This window comes from Leuresthes tenuis, unplaced genomic scaffold (genome assembly GCF_036924035.1).
Source record: "Leuresthes tenuis unplaced genomic scaffold, fLeuTen1.0.hap1 SCAF_11, whole genome shotgun sequence".
NCBI classification, from domain to species: Eukaryota; Metazoa; Chordata; class Actinopteri; order Atheriniformes; family Atherinopsidae; genus Leuresthes; species Leuresthes tenuis.
This window is the reverse complement of record NW_027325365.1, coordinates 8,096,886-8,117,802: the sequence shown is the minus strand read 5'-3', so window position 1 is coordinate 8,117,802 and position 20,917 is coordinate 8,096,886. Positions and strand designations below refer to the sequence as shown.

The 20,917-nt window shown below is 37.3% G+C and overlaps 1 protein-coding gene across 1 annotated transcript in view; it reads right to left on the bottom strand.

The window, feature by feature from the left end:
• lingo2 (leucine rich repeat and Ig domain containing 2) overlaps positions 1-13,263 on the bottom strand; it is a 194,824-nt gene extending 181,561 nt beyond the window's left edge. Inside the window, exon 1 of the mRNA XM_072395261.1 lies at positions 12,765-13,263. The gene's annotated coding sequence lies outside the window, so the exon portion shown is untranslated. The remainder of the gene's footprint in view (positions 1-12,764) is intronic.
• Positions 13,264-20,917: the final 7,654 nt, after the last annotated feature.

The following is a 20,917-nucleotide window of genomic DNA, read 5'->3' as shown; positions in this document are numbered from 1 at the left end:
TCACACTTCAACAAAAAGCAGAAGCATCTGTAAAATACCCTGAAAGCTCAGGAGAAACCTTGAGGAGACCTACCCTTTAGTATATCTTACTTAGGGTGGTGTAGGCGAGGACATGCAAATCCATGCATTTTATTTGTCTTCATCCTGTTGTAGCTTCAGTGTACATACCCACGGGAAAGGACACTAAAAGGCAAGAGCTTATCTCTAGACAAAAAGCATATGTAACATCTGTTTAATTCAATTTTAAAGCCGCACTTAACATAGAACTCTATACTGCCACATCTGTAATTTTAGTTACATAACGTTAAAACAGAATGTTACATAGTCTGACCTGCCAACAAAAATGTAGACAGTAGCAAAGCTAATGTATGAAATTAAAGCATGTTTCTAAATGATGTCCCTACAGTAACATGCACTCACAAAACCAAAAACATTAAAACATTAGACATTTGTAAAAGAAATGCACATTTTAATGTCTTAGAAAATTAAAAGAAGCTAGTATTCTACCTCCCAGAGCAAGCCCCGTCTCCCAGATGATTTTCTTACTAGCAGGCACACAGTCGTCTGTATCTTGTTTCATAAACAGTGACCTAATTAATATCTAATGAAAGTATACCCCCTCCCTCATCAAAGCAGTAAACAGAAGGTTTACCTGAGCTCAGCATCAGCAAGCAATCAAGTTGAGCATTTCTAGAATGCATGACAACACTTTAAAAATCAAATTAGTGACTTTTAATCATGCTTGATTGACAGCAAACTGAACTTTATTGCAGATTTATCAGAATTTTTATGTAGTTAGTTTGACTAGCTGGACCAGCTGGCTGATCAGCTCATCTCCTCTTGATTACTATCAGTCCACATTTTCCATTTTAGTGGGATTTAAAGATGGTGACAGACTGTATAGTAGTTAGTGTGACACACTTCCAATTTATGGTGTTGAGAGGTTCACTCTATTGAGTAAGGTTTTTTTCACCTGATGAGACAGCGGTGACAAGAGTACATGATCCTGTCAGGGTCGCTGACTTCTCTAATTAAATTTCTGGTGATAGAAGCCAGCCGCATGCTTATCAGCTGACAATCTGGACATATTTTTAGTAATTTTATTGACTCTCATAGTAGTTAGTCTGAGATAATAAAATCTACACTGCTGGTGTAATAAATGCTCACAATTTGCACAATTCTTGTATATCTTTATACATCATACAAAGATGGCAGTTGCTTTTCTCAGCATTTCAAGGCTGGGTTTGAAAACAAACAAAAAAAACAATTAAAAAAAAGATATGCCCTCATGCAATATCAAAATGCCTTAGTTTTTAAATTCAAAGCTCAAAACTTCCCCTTTCATCATTCTCTATCTCCTAAACCAAACTTTGTTGTTCTTGATGTAAAGTTTACTCCATTTTTATTTAATTCAAATAACCATTATAATCTACTGTATTTTCAGTGTACATATAGTGGAACATGTATTTGTGGAAACATTAAAATCAAGAACTTACAACATGCATGTAGCAGCTGTCGTGTTTGTCAAGTTCTACTTGACAAGGACTGATCAATAATTCTGAAAGCACACTGCTGTTTGCTGATCAGCCACACAGTTTTAATCCTTCAAATATTGTCTGGAATGCAAATTAGGCTGATAAAGTCAAGTTATTCTCCCTCAGGAATCAAACATCAAAGATGTCTCCTTAAGTAAACCAGTCATTATGACATCTGAGTAAGTGAACAGGATGGCTATACCCATGTTAGAGTATGACTTCTACCCAACGTTTGATGCTTATGGAGTGCAGACCTTTGATCTAATTTTAGTGTGAGCCTTGCCCTTCACACAAATACTCATTATCCATAGCACAGTCAGAGTGGCAGTCCCAATCGGATGTGCAATCTATTTTCACTGAAGGTGTGAAGATTTTACTCTGAAGGAAATTGGAAAAAGAAAAAATCATGCAGGAACTCTTGACTATGAGTTTGCCTATGAGCCCATCTGGGTTATGTAGGAAGAAGCTCAGTAAGGGATATGACTGTACATTTGCAGTTATTCCTTCAATATCAAAGCTACATCAGCTTCCATTAGACATTATTTGGATCATTTGGAAATTTTTGATTCTTTATTTCTGGATCAACTGGAAACAACACGAATGAATGCTTTAGATTAGTTGCCCAGAAACTCTTTAATACCTCTAAAAATAGGAGGACTTTGTCCAAGTCTCTCCACATTTCCTCATGACTGGTTAAGTGGTATGACCTCCTCTTTCTGCCACTTTGAAATTATCAAGTGCACTATAATTTGCCCTTTGCACTGGCATATTGTATGAACATGGCTGAGGCTAGTCTGCAGTCCTGCATAAAACTATTCTCGTGATCCCAGAAACAGGATGTCGCATCCCATCGTTTCTTTTCTCCTCATTTTTCTCCTCCTCTATATCTGTTTAAGAGCTTATATTACCCGCCATCTGCTTGTCTCATCAAAGATTTTTATTCCCCTCACCAACTTTAAATATTCACTTCGAGTTCTTTCAACAATAGCTTACAAACACTTGGAAATAATTGAGTCTCAGCGGGCTGACAAAAAAGGGAGCAGTGATTGTGCACAGTGGAAGTGATCAAATATGGCCTTGAGCCAACTGTCTTTGTAGATGGTCTTTGTATTGCCATTGATCTGGGGGTGGATACACCCAAGGAATACATTATTTATGCACTTTTTTCCTCCCAACAGCACTGAGTCACTAACAGTAATGGGAGAAGATGGGTGTCACACCGGAAGAGAGAAAACCAGGGCTACTGACTATATGGGTAACCCTCAGGACCAAAGGCGGCGGCCACAAAACACTGATGGAAGGCTTTTATCTTCTAACAGACGAGAAATTGTTGAGATAATGTACTCCTCAAACTACTCTGGAGATGCCGTATCATCTTAACTATAGGCAACAAAAGTTCTCACAACAACTTCTCAAACTTAAGGCACTAAATCTCTTTTTTTTTTATTCCCTCAGGGCAGAGACATAACTGTGTGACTATCAGCTGTGAAATCCGCTCAGTTTATCTCATGTAAATTCTTGTGGTTCTGCTTCAACATTATAAATCTTGTGTTTAGTTTGGCATTTTTAGTGTCATTAAGTCATTAATTAGCTGTATTTGTTTCTTAACACAAACACATTGAGCAGACTCCCTGATGCAGTCATGTAAAATAATTTCATTGCTTTCTCCTGAGTGCTTCTAGAAATAATGCATCTTCCATTTTCATGAATTCTGAATTATTCAGATTCAGATTATTCAGATTATTCAAAGTCTTGTTCTTGTGTAATTGTTGTCTTTTGGCTACACATGCTTTGAATTATTTGAACGCCACCGTTTTGTGTTCTAAATTGCATTCTAATTTATTGCAGAAAATTATAAAAGTTATAGAGAATTCATGCTTCAATTCTTTCCAGAGGTCCATAGGAGGCTGTAGCCTGTCCCACCCAAGTGGGACGTGGGTACACCTGGACAGGTCGTCATTGTCTTTGTATTGAAACTGTAACGCAACCTCACAACGTTGCACACTCACAGCTACTGACAGTTTAGAATCAAGAATTGACCCACAATGCAGGTGTATGACAAAACATCACACAGTTGAAAAACTGATAGAAGCCAAGGTAAATGTTAAAAAAAGAGCCAGTTCATGCAGGCACAGGCCTCCAGTGAAACTACTTTTTTTTTTCTTTCAGAGCCAGTGCTCTGTAAGCCGTGTGTCTCTGTGTATATGTATGGCTGAACTCCAAGTTTTGACCAGTAAACCCAGCCTTGGACAGCTCGATACCAAGTGAGGTATCCCCCCCGATTCATTCTCCTATCATAAGCAAAGCCTCAAGTGCTGGAGGATTTCACAGTAATACATGCTCATTGATTTATAATTCACAGCCAGCATGCAGGCATCCAAAGCTCAGAATTACATATGTTGACAATGGCAGTGGCTCTTGTATACTTGGAAGTAAAGGTCAGTGCTTGAATTTGGAGGTTTAATTCCCAGTTTATGAAACAGTAGCCCCTGTGGTATCTAATGTGGCAGGCAAGCTGAATTCACAGTGTATGTTGAGCAGTTCTCAAGACATGGACATTTAATCTTATGAGTTGCAAATATGAGTCTGGTAGGAAATACCTTGTTTTCATGCTGCTGTCATCTGCAATCCTATTCACAAAGTATTTTCTCTCTTTTAATCTGTGTATTTTGAACATGAGATATATTGACCCATTAATGATTCATCATGTGCCTTTTATTGGAGACCAATAATGCAAGTGCATACATACGTTATTCTTTTTGTAAAAGTATGCATGTATGTCTGTAAATTTTGTCAAAGCTTAAAACAAATTGCAGCACACCATGTCTTTTGAATTTAATATCAATTTTTATTTGCAGTCAAATTATATTTTGATTGAACTAGGATTGCCTCAAGGCACTGGTATGAGATTTTTAAATTATACAATAGCATCTACCCAAATAGTCAAAAATAGTCAAATTTACCTTTCTTTTGGCCATTGTTAGAATTTTAAGTGTTCTTCATTTATGTATATATATACACACATACAACAAAATTATACATCAACAGCCAAATGAGTTGAAAAATATTGGCCAATCTAATATTTCAAAATCACATCCTAAAACTTTTTTACATATACAAATCTTGTCTATGACAGACCAAATTCCTTTCCAAATGTCCAAATGTCAACAGGAGACAAAACACATTATCAGAGCTCAGGCATGTCTTCCATCTGAGATCTGTGGGAGACAGAGTTTTCACAAATGTCATACTGTTATGATAAGTCACAAATCTAAATACTCTATTCATCTCCGTCTTCACACTAACCAGTTGGTTATTGAGACTAATTTCTTTAAAAGAAATGTTGAAATTAATAGAATAAATCAGGTGTGGGTATATTCACAAACACATGAAATGATTTAAAAATATCTGATAAAGCACTTGTCAGACTGGAGAAAAATGGAATAAAGCTTTGTTTGAATATTCTTGGTAATGTTACAAAACATCTAACCAGCAATTACTACGTCCTGAAAATTTGCAGTAACATACTTTAAGTCATGGGGTATGAAGAATATTCACTAAGCTTCACATAATCATATTATAACTGGTTTATTATTGTCAGTTAAATCCTTGTTCAAACATTTAAAATCACCAGTAAAGTGAAAAAATATATAATGTAGCAACAATGGTAATTAACAAATATAAAGATGCACAATGAGATCCTTACAAATTCTGATGTATGGATTTTTTTTTTTTACGCTGTTAGTCTGCATCTACTGTCTGTAAACCAGCAAACAATACAGACTTGTCCACACAACTCTCTCTCTCCAGAAAAGTAACAGAATCTTCAAAGAGCATCACTCTGTAACCAAAAGGCGAACAAGAGTGCGACCACAGCAGGAAGAAGATTATGTGCTGCCATCAGAACCTCTATCACCTCCCTGAAAGACTCTGGAGCGTTTAGAGTTTCAACTTGACAACAAAGCCTCTTGTAACACACTGAGCAGGCTGGGATGAGGAAAGGATGGAGCAGGAGAGATAAAAAGAAAGGGGGATAGGATTGGAGAGAAAAAGGCATTCTTATCTGTTCAGTATGTTCTCCAGCCCAGGAGGAACAGCATGACAAAGATTATAATGAGTCTCTTGCCTAACTAATTATCTAAGAATTTACAAGTATAAAAAATAAGTAGGCAAGATATTAAAAGAGGAAAAAAAATGAACAACAGTACTTCCTCCCAGTTGATTGTCAGTTTATGTAACAGCCTAAAATAGTACAGGAGGTGACTGCAGTCTATAGGAATACAGGGGCAACACAGTTATGAAATTGAGTTGGTTGTGTGGTAGAACTGACTGAATGGTGGCCAGTAGTCTCAATCTCAGTAGAATAGCAGAGGTAGAACATGCCATTTTGTGTTTGTTGAGGTATGAATGTCAAGTCTTTCTTTCTATAGAAATTAGCAGTAAACATTGAAACTCAAAAAAATACAGGGTGATGTGATGAAAGATAGAAATTCTGAATAACTAATATCATAGCCCCATCTTTTTTCAATCCAAGATGTACTTTGGTCTATACCAGCTATAAGCCCAAAGGAGGCAAGGGTCACTGACCAGGACTAACAAGTGCTGGCCCAGGGTCCTACTGAGAGCCTTTCATAGGTTATGGGAGATTGTCCAGTGCAAAGGACACAAGTGGTGCTCGAGTCCATTGTCCCCAGACAGACTAAGGATGTATGCATGTACTAACATTTCCTATGTTGTTTTAATGAAATGACTCTACTCTGACATATCCCGATCTACCTGTGAGGCATTAGTCGGCATATTGTGAAGTATGTAATGACCCAACCTTTCGGGGCAAAAGCCTGGCTGCTCACAGTGAATACACTTTAAACTGTCCAATACTATTAGAAACATTTTTTTTTCTTTTTTTTTCATTTTCAGCAACAATAAAGTCATGTTGATGTCTTAAATACCTAGGAATGCTTTAACATAATTTAGGGATTTTACACATTTTCTAGAAGTGTTATATTAATATTCTTCTCATGACCTCCTCTGCTAGTACCCATCACTGGCCTACACATCAAGCTTAAAACAATGCACAACACTAAGGATGAATATGTATGAGGCTCCCTCTTAGAAGAGACACAGCATTTCTGTTATCATCTAAGAGCAAAGAAGTCAATACTCTAAATAGCCAATTTTAAAGCTGAAAAGTGCGGACATCAGAGAGAGATGAAGCAGGTAAAATCACTATGAGGATGTCTTAAAGTAGCTGAGGGAGCAAAACTCAAAATGGATGGCTACATTAGCGTTTCTTTAAAAGTACCAATATCAATCTTTCTATGTTGAAAGGATATAGGCAGGTTATTGTACTGTGTGGATATTTAATGACTTAATTAGTATACCAAACACTTGTCAATAATGGTACAGAGGAGGTTTGGCTATTGTGTATGCATGTTCATGATACAAATCATGTTATTGGTAAATGACTTTTGGTTAAATTAGTGAAAAACACAATTCGCCTTTACATACTGAAAAGGAACACTGTTTAACATAATGACCAAGTTATGTCACATATGTATAGTGTACACAAAGCCTAGTTGCAAGGTAAATTACACCATTTTATGTTTATAGAAACCACAGGATAGGTATAATATCTATATTTCACAAGGCCAAAGGAATGCAGACTCCTCCATCTTGTCATGCCCCTGCTTTCTGAAAAACGTGCAGGGTTTCCATTAGTTATTTGAGCCAAATAATCACTCAAACCAAGAAGTTATAATGCCTATATCAAGTAGTAAGTGAATGTGAAAGTTAAAAAAAGGAGGTAAAAAAAGAAAACATTTCCCAATGAAAAGATTAAAGCTGCTGTGTCCAAGGCAAAATTATGTGAAAGAAGAATTTCAATATGTTCGAGTCAAATTTTGGATCCTCCAGACAAAGGACTATCAACTTATCGCACTATCCTTAACCTCCAAACACAGGCTTGACTGCAGGTTGATAAGGCAAAATATACTTTTTTTTCCTTCTTTCCTTTTCCATCTCAGCTGACACGTGGCACATCCTCTGCCCCTATTCTTATCCCACTACCTCACCCATGACCCTTGCTAATGCTCCATGTCGACACATACAAAAATGGACTTCTCAAAGGTTGTTCGACACACACTGCCCTCGGCTGCTTTCCCAAGAAGGTCATACTTCAAAGTGACACAAACAGCAAGGTCACTGTCAGTGGAAGCTGTTGGCACATCAGTTATCTTGCCTGAGACTGCTACTCTCCAGTTATTGTATTAAAAAAGGGCTACAGTGCCACCAGCAGTCACTTAGCACAACATATCCTCAAAAGAAAATAAAAGCCAAGCGTCTTCCTTTTGTACACTGGAGGAACTGTAGCTTTACCTGCAGATTTGTAGCTTTCACTTCAGTCTGTTACTTTTAGCGATGCTACAAGCTGACTGGCTCAAACATAAATACATACTGTTAAAAATGATCACGCAGCAAAATACGCATCAGTATACTATTATTGTCAAATATGGGAGTGCAGTTGCCCTGTTTTTTTTTTCCCTTTTTAGGCTTTCTTAATTAAAACAAAATTCCCTCCTCTTTTTGGGGAATTCAGCTATGATGAGTAAGCATATTCCATAAATGACCCAGCTGTTTGAGCATATTGTGTTATGCCTCATCAGGGATTCAAAGGGGCTGACAACAGATCAGCCTCATCCGTTCACTGCTTGGTCTCCAGCTGACCAGCCCTCTATTCAAAATAAGGTATTTTGTTTGTCTCAGCCAGCTGGTGGTGTATATGATGCACAGATGTGTGGCTCATGATGGTAACCACAAGAATGCAAATTTCTTTCTCATTGACAGCACCACTTAAACACATTAGCTTGTATTGTGAAAGTCTGTAGTAAACTACAAACAGATTCTAAATCTACATTAATCTTTGAATGACTTGGTAATCTAATAAATTATGTTTTCATTTTCAATAATTGATTAAGACAAGAGATTCTTTAATTGGTCGATTTTGAATGGAAACTATACAATGTGCACACCCCCCCAACTGTATCCAGAGGTCAAAGAGGGAAGGAAAAAAAGTTAAATTTGAAACCAGTGTTTCAGTCTGATCATTGATTTTTCTTCCATGTCCTTAATGGACAGGCTAAAAATACACTGCTTCTGGGTACAGGTCTTAGTTTGACAGAGCTCTCAATAAGTTTGTCCTCCAACAACAAATTAGCATATAAAAGCATTTTAAAGGAAGTTTTATAATCTTTTTTAAAATCTGATAGCATTTTGAAGCCTTTTACAAGCTGAAGCTGATAGATCTTAGTGTGGTTGTGCAACTACAAGACTTCCTTCCAGCTACTCTTAAATCTGTAGCTTTAAATACATATCAAGTATCACTTGTATGGAGATATTTCACATTTTCCCCAAATCATAAAAAAAAATGTTATGTAATGACATCTGAAAGTCTTGAATCCAAACCTTTCCATGAAAATGAAGTTTGAGCCACTCCTGTACCCATTGATTCTTTAAAAATTCTAATGATATCTTTATCATTTACCATGCAAACAAAATGCGAAATGAACATATAAAACAGATTCTGTGCTTTTATTGCTGTGGCCGTACTAGCGACTGATCAGATAAAGAGGACATCTTTAGGGAAGTTTAAATAGATCCAATACCTCTAACACGATGCACTTAATCTTAATGCAGAATTCGACAAATTGTAAAATTTCTTAAGATTACTTATTTTTGGGAAAATATCACATAGCTGCTGTCCCTCCTGGAGTAGAGTCCAAATGATACATACTTTTTGCTCTGCTTCCTTGTTGCTGTCACGATTGGATGAAAATAGCAAATTGGAGGGTAAATAGCACAAACTGAAAAAGTCACCCAGTCTCCAGAGTTGTCATTTTATTTTCTTAGAAACAACAAATGTGTATACTATATATTTGTTGAAAGCACAAAGTTGTCTTGAACAACTTTTAGCTAACGTATGAGATCATCATCTTTACTTTCATACTCACTCATTATTTTGTTAGGTTTTGGCAACACAACCTTTAGGTTTGAGTCAGTAAAGGTCACAATGTGGTTTAAATACAGCTGTACCAAACCCTGCATATCCCTCAAAACACATCACTATATGACAAATTGAGAGACAGGTCAGGCAGTTTTGTCTCCCAAACACTGATCAATAGACGTCTCCAATTAAAAACAAAACAAAACAAAACAAAAAAAATGTGTACGACTCAGCTGTTCTACAAACTAATTGTGACAACATTAGGATAGAATGAGGACTAGGATTAAAATTTAACTTGGACTGAATTGAATTTTGATTACAAAATAATCTAAATATATTTACGCCAATACCCCCCTAACCCCCCCATGGGTGTAACATTACAAGACTAGAAATGACTTTATAACATGACTTGTTTGTTCTCCTGTTGGTCAACTGATTATGAAGCAGAGTTTGTTTGACAAGGAGGAAGGGAATGGCTTTGGCTAGCGCTGGTAGTATCGTCACTAGCCAGTTTATTAACTGCTTGCTCAGCCTTCTTGTCACAAGGTTGCACACATCACACTGGAGAAATAGAGCATAATTAACTGACTGTTAACTTTTATCATGTTATGGTTATACATGTACATTTGTAATTGTCATTCATGTCAAATTCAAGTTACTGAGGGACACTTATCAACACTGCAATAAGTGCAAAAAAGATTGCCTCAGCTTTTCCCTCCATCTAAATACAAACAAAGCGATATTGTTATCTTAACTAATATAGAAAAAAATACAAATAATGCACACACAATTTCAATAAGTTCTCACTTTGAAATATTCAGCCCTGTTGTACTTGGTAGTACAAAAACTTAATTTTGAGATAGTAAACCTTACTCCTATATATGAGCATTACAAGAGTTTTTAATTGCTTATATAACCTATTTACTTTGCTGATGGAAAGGCACAAATGTAGACATGTTTTCAAATGATTTTTCAGTGTCAGATTTCAGCTGTCCATTGTCATGCATGCTCACCAATACTGACAGCCTTATAAATAATATGTAATAAATTAAAACCATAGCCGTCAAAAGCCATTTCCTCAAATTTCTTATCTACGTAAACATGCTGTCAATGGTACTGGATTATCATGAGGTAGTTCTGTTTTATCCATCCTGTGATTCAGAGGATGCATAATTCATCTGAAAATGGAGGGCTTTGTCTTTGCCTCTTTTAATAACATCAGAAATGTGGGACTTCAAGTTGTAAAAAAAAAAAAAGAGGGATTACAGATTCAAAAGCTTGCACCCTACACTGTTACATTATATGTATATAAATAACACATATACAGCCTACTTGCTTATAAGGAGAGAAGAGTACAAGCACATAGACACAGCTTTACACATGTACAGTACCTGAACCAGATCATTGACCAAATCCAAAGGACTGAAAGAGGCAGACACAGCATTGCTAATTCAGAGTTAAAGCACATACAAGAGCAGCAAAGTCTGTCTCAGTACTTTCCTTTAACCATGCTTCTCCATATCAGAGGCAGTGCGTCAGCCCTACCATGGTTAACACTCAATAAAACATCAAAAGGGATGAAACTCAGAGGTCTGGACAAATACACACCCACGCAGATACCAGATACAGAAACTCTATTTTATTCTAACACACATATGTACATACTCGTATGCATATTTAACAAATGTGTAGTGCAGGTGAAGCTCACTGGATGAAATGAACCAGCAGAACAGATAACTGGTTTGCATCTGTTTTATGAGGAAACAAACACAGACAATATTAACCACATGCTAAATTTGGTTTAAACAGAACTTTTGTGAGAAGCAGCTTCTTACAATGGAGCTAAATGTCCACAGGAACAATTGCAGCCAGTATAGACAGTCAATGCCAGGTACACAGGAGCTGTCATCAACTTCCCATCAGGCTCCACTCCCCCCAAGTGGATGTTTTGAAAGAGGAGAAATGTTTTTTTTTTTTGTTTTTTTTTATATCCAGAGGCATAAGCATTTAATGGTCATGTTACATGAGCAGGTGGCATTATAAGCCTCTGTCTGAGCCAAAAAACGGACTGTGACAACCTAGACAAGCTATTCATTATTAAATTATTTTAAATATTTCAGAGGACCGACAAGATGCTCATGCAATAAATATTTCAGCCATCGCCTTACAAAAGAAGGTAGCCTTGCACTTGTCTGGTATTGATTAACAGGACAATAGACCCACCTGCCCACCCCTACCAAAAATAATAAAAAAAGAGCACCCGCACTGAGTCACCTAAAGGAGTCTTCATTTCAGTTGAAAGAAACTTGGCAAGTGAGAGGCACAAGGTGGAAAAAAAGAATCATTCTATCATCACTTTTCTGTTGGAAGAAAAAAAAAAGAGCATAAAAATAAGGAACTGGAAAAAGACACAATTACTGTACCAGAATTGAATCAGACATCCATATAAACTATGGGTAAGGTATAATTTAGGACATCTAAGACAGGACATCAGTTCTCTGTCCTCAGAGATACAAAAGACAAGCCAGCTTTTGAAATGCAGAAGCACTCATCAAAATGAATAAAAACGTAGCTATGGTACAAAAGTAATTCCTTGCACACAGTTGCTAGATGTTGCAACGACCAGTGCAAACAACTGCGGCAATTATGCCCATTCCACTCGCAGCCTCCCCTGGTGACAATGTTGCTCGGAAGGAAAGATGAATTGCTTTGCAGACAGGCATCTCCCTTCTCAGCAAACACACATACACAAGTATGCAGATGCACATAGATACGTTCTTTTCTGTAGAGGGGAGTAGCCTTCCAGTAGCCATCGAATAAGCAATCATGAATTTGTAAGATGTGGGACAGGATTTCATATTTTACCATATTAATTTCCCAACTTTGCACTTTTTGTAAAACTGGCTAGAATAACACCATTTTCATATTCCTCTTCCCATCTTTTAACATTACTGTTTCTGTCTTTCTGAGCTTTTCAGTTGTCTAAGCTGCGTCTTTCGAAATAAACTCTAGAAGCTGCCAATAATGTTAAGGAAGGAGGCGTTTCCTTACCTTGAAATACCATTAAAACAAAATTCAAAATTCTTAAAAATCCTATAGTCCACAAGAAAAGCTGTCACAAATGAGCTCAGGGCTGTTCCATGAAGAAAAATGCACAAATCCTCAAAGTCTCTCAGAATCAGATTAATCAAAATTAACCAAATTCAAAGCTGCTTCTGATTAGAACTTACTTTTTTGATCAGGATGTCCTTCACTGAATATGAAGATAATCCATTCCCCTTTACTTTCCTGGTTATGGGATGATTTCGTTCGACTTGCTCCCTCTTGATATTCCACCTTGGCACAGTGAAATAATGTCATGTATTATACTGGAAAATGTGTGCAATAGAGCAAGAGGGAGGGCAAAAAAAAGACAGAGTAGGATCTCTTCTGGTACGCACTACCAGCTCCACTGCAATTGAATCCAGCCGGTCCTCACAGCTCTCGTCCTGCCTTCAGTGTGGGATTCAGCATCTGCTGCTCATCCCCACATCAAGGGGAGGGTGTCCCCCCCAGGATGGAAACTTTCACACACCTCCGGGAAACCTATAAAAGGTGACAGTGGATGCAGGAGAACTCCGATTATGTGTTAATTTTCCATGATATCCCCTCTCATCAATTGATTTTCTTTCTCTCGAATTTGCGTGTTGTATAGCTCGCTCCTTTCCGGAATAGGGTCTCACCGAATGGATGCTGAGAAAGCAGCGGAATGAGGCGAGCTGCTTGTTCTCCCGCTGTGTCTCTTTCTCTCTCCCTCTCCTTCACCCTCCCTCATACATGCAGTCTCCCTGCACCTCCCCACCCTTTCCTTTCCTCTCTCCTCCTCCTCTTCTTCCCTTTATACACACACTGAGATATGCACTTCTCTTGCTCTAGCTTTTGACAATTACTGCTGTGCCATTTCCAGCCATGTCAGACAGAAAGGTTCACCGCCCATACTCCTCAGAGAAACAAATAATGCTTGATAAATATGTAAAATTAAATAGATATGAAGAGAAAGAGCAACCGCATGGAAAAGTGCACCGAGCCAAGCGACAATCTAATCTCCTTTCTTCATCCTTGTAACGTGATTGCTAAATATCCCTCGGGCTGTAACTGTTTTGCATCTGTTATTTGTCATAACTTTTTCTGTATAGTGGAGTCGGTTCAGTACTTGATGCTGGCCAACTGTCAAGTGTGACTGAAGAGGCAGACGAAAATAGCAAGCAAGAGAAGCATACTGCATAGAAACAAGGACGATGTGCTGTAAGAGCTGTACAATTATGTAATTAGCCACTTAAACATATTGATAGAAATTCTTCTATCATTGCAGGTACATACACAGGGATGATTAGAGGAGTCTCATAAGATAAAGATGAATAATGTAAACATAAGCAATAATTCAAATCTGAAACATTTCAGGAAAAGCCTACCACACAAACAGAATCTCACCACTCTACATATTTTTACTGAAAGACCATTCATTGTTAATGTTCAATTTGTCATGTACTAAGACCTGCATGTAAATTAACCATACAGCTTTCATTTCAAATCTATAATTATGAATTATTTTGGTAAAACTGTTTGTTTCTATTGACTGATGTAAAATCCTTGACATTTTCTTCACTTTGGATGCCACAGAGCATGTAAACCTACAAGACATTCAGAGTAGTAAGATATTGGTAAGATATTCATATTGGTCCTGTTTTTACTTGGTCTGTTAAAAAGGGAGGTGACCCTGATGTTATCAAAGTAAGGTCACCTCTCATCAACACTTTGTCACCGAAGCTGTGAGTGCAATGCTAACGTGCTTTTGGCAGAGTCAGTTGGCGCCTATATTTCATCCATCACGTCTACCCTGGAGAGTTATGTCAAGAATGTCTTTTTCATGAACAAAAAAAGTAGTGTTTGGGAAATTAGTAAACTATTTTACACCAGAGATTTATCCAGAATGCCCATTTATTTCAGCGTCACCTTGAATACTTCCTCTGTTCTCTTCTATTGTTTTCCTTTTATATCTACACACGGCTGCACATTTCAATAATGACATTGCATGAACGTGTATATGAACAATAATTTTACAATGCTTGTGATGCAAGATTATCCAAATTAACATGTCATACTAAACATCATAAAACTACTTCATTTTTTAAAGGAAAAACAAACTATTTTACTATTAATCTAAAAACAAAGCCTGTTAGATATAATTTACCAAATTTAAAACCCATAGAAATCTCATTTTAGAAACTGACATTTTTGACAGCTGTGGTCTTTTTTGCATGTTTATTTTCATTTGTATACCACTAACGTGCAATTTCACAGCACCATATGATACACTGGTGCCAGGCAACATCAAAGAGTCCATTCAAGTTTAATGACCACTGTCAAACAGCCTGGTGCATGTCCACCATGTTGTCTGGGTAGTAATGCATTACTGCCAGGTGCCATTTGAAACAATATGGTTCTATGAAATGAAATTGTCAGCCTGCAGGAAGTCAGTGTGTGTATGTCTAGTATACTTTTCATAAAGTTTAACAAATTACATTACAAAAAAAATAAAATAAATAGGAGTATTAACTGTGTCATTGTGATAGAAGTTCTTCAAACTCAATTTCAAATGTATTATTCCTGTTAATGGACATACATATGAAATATAGCTATGGTATATTTTTCAAGCCAAAACCATTCAGGGTCACCAGTAACATTTTCTTTTGATCCTCTAAATTTCACCATTTTACACCAGAAACCAAGCGATTCCTTATCTCTAGATTTATAAATCTCCTTGTCAGCCCTCTTCTTTTCCTCTTGCCAGACAGGGTAATGTTCCACATTCTTTTTCCAATAAACCCAGCACCTTTCTTTACACTTTTCCAGATTTCACCTCTCTGTTCCCCAAATGTCCAACTTGAGCTATCCCACCTCCATCACTCCTAACTCTAACAGCATATTCAACTCAACTACCTTCTGTCACTTGTCTTGTCACTTTGCCAAAGTGTTAACAGGAACTTTGGATTGCATTTACATTGGGTTCTGAGAAAATTTAAACATATACATTTGAGCAAACCTGGAAATAAAAATACTTAAAAACAGTAAGCTGTGACATAAAATGAAGACATTTTTCAAATATCAATTCTAAGTGACCATTCTAGCTTTGTTGTACAAAATGGGTCAGCTGTCTTTGAGTTTTTTTTAAGTCTTCCTGATTATTCTCTGGATTGAGAACAAAAATAAACTGACAACACTATCAGGCATTGTTCACTTAAAGTCTGAAAATGAGCTTCAGCCTTGACACAGACTTTGCTCAATGAATAACAGTAGCTTCAAATGAGTAAAGTACTGCAAGGCATAGACTGGCTCATAAGATTCTTAGAGAACTGGATGCAATCCACTTCTCAGGAGTAGAGATAAGATCAACTGCCTAGTAGGGTTAAGATATTACATTTCACAGTGGATGAATAGAAAATGTCTTCTGCAAGGTATAGTATGCAAAGACAAACAGGAGAGGGAACAATATAGTTGTTTATCATACCACAAGTGAAAACCAGGCAGTAGTGCTATTCAAGCCCGAGGGCACTTTGGACACCTGCTTGATTCCACTTTGACCAAGGAAAAAAGTACCACTTGATTCTTTAGAGACATGCTATTCCCTCTGGTTGCATCTTGGAGGAGAGTAATTGATACAGCATGAGGATGGTGACTTGAAGCTAAATTCAAAGCTTTGAAAGAACTACTGTTGATGGTCTTGGACATTTTTCCACAATCAACTGACCTCAGCCCTACTTAACATTCATTGGACAGATGAGAAGAGTGAGAAATCTGAGCATGAGTTGCATTTTAAGTAACTCTTCAGAACTATCAGATCACGAAGGGTTACATGAGTTATCAGGTTTCAAACAAGACCCGCAGTCTATGCAGCTTAAGTGCAGACTGCTATAAATCAAACATGGGACAAATTGCCATCATCAAATTCACATACATTTTTGATAGATTAAATATTTAACTCAGTATAATTTATGGAGGCATTTCTATGAAATTTCTAACAACAATAGTATTGTAAAACATTTGGACACCATCTCTTCTTTTACTATTCATTTTGTTGTCTAACCTACAAAGAGATGGAATGTGTTGTACGGGGTCTTATTATACCTGGACTGTCAGTGAAGGTGAGACTATAAAAGTAAACCAGTGCATTCTCATTCCCAACTACTTGCTTAAGACAACTCTGCATCATTTTTCAATGGATGGGGTATCCCTTTACTAATCATTTCTGATCTGATGCACAGGGAACTGCTCTACAGCTGTCACAGCAATGAGAAAATATCTTATTGTGCTTGGTTATTAACTAGTAACAGACTGTATAAGGAAGGAAGCTGTATAGGAAGAGAAAGATTTACATTTGACTCTGGCTCAAATCCAACTCAGAGATTTTTCACCTTTTTTTGGCCTTTATACATTATTCTGATTTATTTGCTCTACTACTGTAATATTTCACAACACACTATAGATACTTAATTCAGGTTGCTTTAAAAGCCGTAGTTGGAAAAGACACCGCCATGCATCCTCTACACAACATAGTGATAAAACATTAGTGTAAGTTCAGCTTTTTCAAGTCTATTGCAAAAAGGACCAGTACAGAAGGTCAATACTGCTCACAATAATTACATTACACAATAACTCTTCAGAATTACCATTTGTTTTTCTTACTATTATCATCCATTTATAATTTCTACTGCTACAATTTAATTAAATTTTCACTTTGGGGATTAATTAAGTGTTATTGAGCTGATTTGAATTAAGGTTTGATTTGAAAACTTGGCTCAGGTAAGGCATGAGAAGTGCATGGTTAAGGTTACCAAAACATCATGGTTAGTTGTCCAAACTATCAAAAACAACTGACTGCAGAAAAATTTGCATTAGAAGAATAAAATTAAATGTCTTTGTCATATTGCTCTTAAAAAGGTGGCCATTGTGTTATCACTGACAGATAGCACAGTGTGGCAGAAAATGTCAGTGACTCAACTTAAAAATGGAATGACATGTTCTAAAACTGGCAGCAGTATTCAGTGTGTCATAAAATTTCTATTGTTGAAAGCCATGTGTCTATGCTAAAATTATATCTCTTTTTCTATAACCTCCCGAGTGGTACAGCTTGCAAAGCCTGGGTAAGCCCTCTGGCTGAAGTAACATCATGGACATTACTGAATTTCATTATCAAGGTAGTAGATTTCCCAACAGTTCACAGTTATGACCCACTTTCCAAACAGCCTGCAATTACAACAATCAATCAAAATAATGTTTTGAATGTATTTTAGTAATTTAATGATAAAAGAAATAGGGGGTTTCAAGGAATCATTCTCTTTGGTCTTATATTTAGCTACAAATGGATGCAGGCAAACCTAAATTCTCATTTGCATATCAAGACACAGTTTGTGCCACAACTAAATAGGCATGATAATGAAAGCAAGTGTAAAAAAGGAGAACTGTTCACTGATAAGTGTCTTGGTTTTATATTAGTTGAAGTCGGGGAAAAGGAAAGTTGTTTAATTTGGTGATCTCAGTTCTGTAATTGCAAACTGCTAAATTTTAAAACTAAAAAGCGTTCAGCACTATACGTTCTGAGCACAGGACTCGACAGACATTAAAAGAGCAATGATCAGATTATAAACAAGTGGCTCATCAGCTCGCACCTGTCCTTTGATGGCAGACCAACAACAGTTTTATCTGCAATGGAGCAACACACAGCCAGTAAAGTATACAGTCTTATTTGGAGATGACCAATAAGCAGACAGATGTACATAAGGGTCATGCCATGTTTGCTGTCATTTTTTAATTTTTTTAAATTGTCATGTAGAAGCCTATGGTATGAGAATCTTATGCCATAAAATCTGAATGATCTCCAACTGTTTGTTGTCTTTTTTAAGTCTCATTAGAAAGGTCTTCCACAGCCTACACGCACAATGCATGACTACTGCAATAGCACCCACAATTACTTTAAATAATGGCACACTGGGAAAACTGACAATAAGTAACAAATTCAGGAGAAAAAAAGTCCATAAATATCAGTTTGTCAACAGGAACAGGCGTACACATGTTTTTTGTGTATGCACATTTTTTTATGCAAATTACCTTAGGAGCATTAGAAGGTTCCCTTTAACATAATCACAAAAAATTAAAAATAAAATAAATCCATCTTGCTTAGCTTTAAGGTATGCACTTGTTGCCCAACTACAGTGGTTCAAACCAATCAGCGGCTTCAGGTGAGATTTAGTCAATTATGTTACCTCCTGCAGAGGTTAGTGGAGATGCTTGCAGCATCTGTTCTACCTGGAAAGTAAATATAAAACATGCTCATCTGGGAGGCATCTGGAAGGCATTCTGACCACTTCAACTGGCTCCTGTAGGTGTGGAGAAGCAGCTACTGTACTTGAGCCCATCAGAGACAAATGAGCTCCTCATACTAAGAGTGATCCCTGCCACCCTTTAGAGGAAGTTCTTCATCACCTTTTATATTTGCAATCACTTTCTTTTGGTCACGATCCACAGCTCATGACCATAGGTGAGGGTTGGAATGAAGATTAACAACTTTGCCTTCCGACTCAACTCTATGCATCACTGCAGATGCTACCCCAATGCACTACTGAACAGGTAAGCCAACCGAGCCAGTCCAGCATCATCCAGGGCCATAAGGAACTCAGGGAAAATCTTATCTTCCCCCAGGGCCCAATTGCCTTCGAGTTGTTTAATTACCTCAGCGATTTCAGTTCCAGTAATTGGTTAGTCCCCCCAAAACTCCATTGCCTCTGCTTCCATAGTCAGATGCATTACAGTCAGGTTGAGGAGATTCTTTAAGTATTCCTTCCAGTGCCCTACTATGTTCCCATTCATGGTCAGCAGCACTCAATCCTCACTATGGACAGTTTTGGGAAAGCACCACAAATGTAATAGTTACGCAGAAACTCTTCAAGGCCATCCAAATGTGATTTTTCATAGCCTGACCAAACTCTTCCTACATTGAAATTTGTCTCTAAAAACCAGACTACCCGAGATGCATTCCACTTGATCTCACATTAAAAATAGAAAGGAAAAAGACTTTAATACCCATGTCATTATCAATAGTCTCTCAGTCAACAGAAATATGATATTCTTTTCTCCATTTAGTGTTTTTCAAAGACAACTGTGCTAATCATGGTACTGATCTTATCATTACTGATGATCACCATGGCACATGCATTCTGTTTTGTCCAGTCTTTTATGTACATGTTTGCGTCTCTCCTACTCCCTGTGGTCATGTATTCAGTATATTAATAGTCACATTTCCAATAAAGCTTTTCATTCACATTTTTTTCTGTATTTTCTGTCAAAAGGTGAAATAAGATCTGAAATTATCACTGAAAAGCATCCTGTTAAGACAAATTATCTTCCAGTCTAAAAACATTTGGTAACTTCTATCTAGCTCTGAAAATGTAAATAATTTATAACTGCTGTGTCATCAGAAAAATATGCCATCCAAATTTAGTGAATGACAATACCTGCGGTTTTGGCTACATTTCCGTGTACTATGATGTCCCAGAGAGAAAGTTAAAGGTAAGAGAACAACTCCAGCATTTTCTCACATAGTTCACAGCCTCCTTTGATGCACTACAAATATAGAGCTTCTAAAGGAGCTCACAGGCACGACTACCTTTGACGGAGCAGCAGGGCAGAGGCAAAGAGAGGCGTTTCAGCTGTGGGGCAGAAACCTTACTCTGGCAGAAGTATAAATTGCCAAATTGGTAAGATGGACAATGTTTGCTGCCTGTTTTTAATGCTACTACTTTATATTGTATATATGAATTTGTTTCTCACCAAGTGAGAAAAAGGAATTTGTACTATGTCAGTGTATCAATAGTGATTTGTGAGTCAAACGTGCAATGCAGACTTGAGAGCCTGTGTATGATGATTCCAATTTACAGTAAATGTGCATTTGCCAGCATAATTTGGCAATGATAGAAGAATTGATAAGGTTAGACGTGTACAATTCCAATGCTTTTGAAAATTTGGGACCAATACCCCAATGGAACTGGTTCTCAATTCCTATCGCTACTTGTGGATACATGTCAGCTACCTTCAAAGTCCCACAGGCTAACAAAGCTCTGTGGGACTCCTTTTTTCAGTCTGAAAGCTCATCTTACCTCCGCTGTCCATCATGTTTGGTGGCTGCCACCATGAGGTGGCAATGGGGTCCATTTCTGTACTTAACCCATACATAAGGCATAACTGATTATAAGGCGTACGTATTACGTAATGTTCTCTGATTGGTTTATCGCTGCCAGCACACGTAGTGTATGTATTATGTCCCTGTGTCAGCGGGAAATGGTCAGACGGT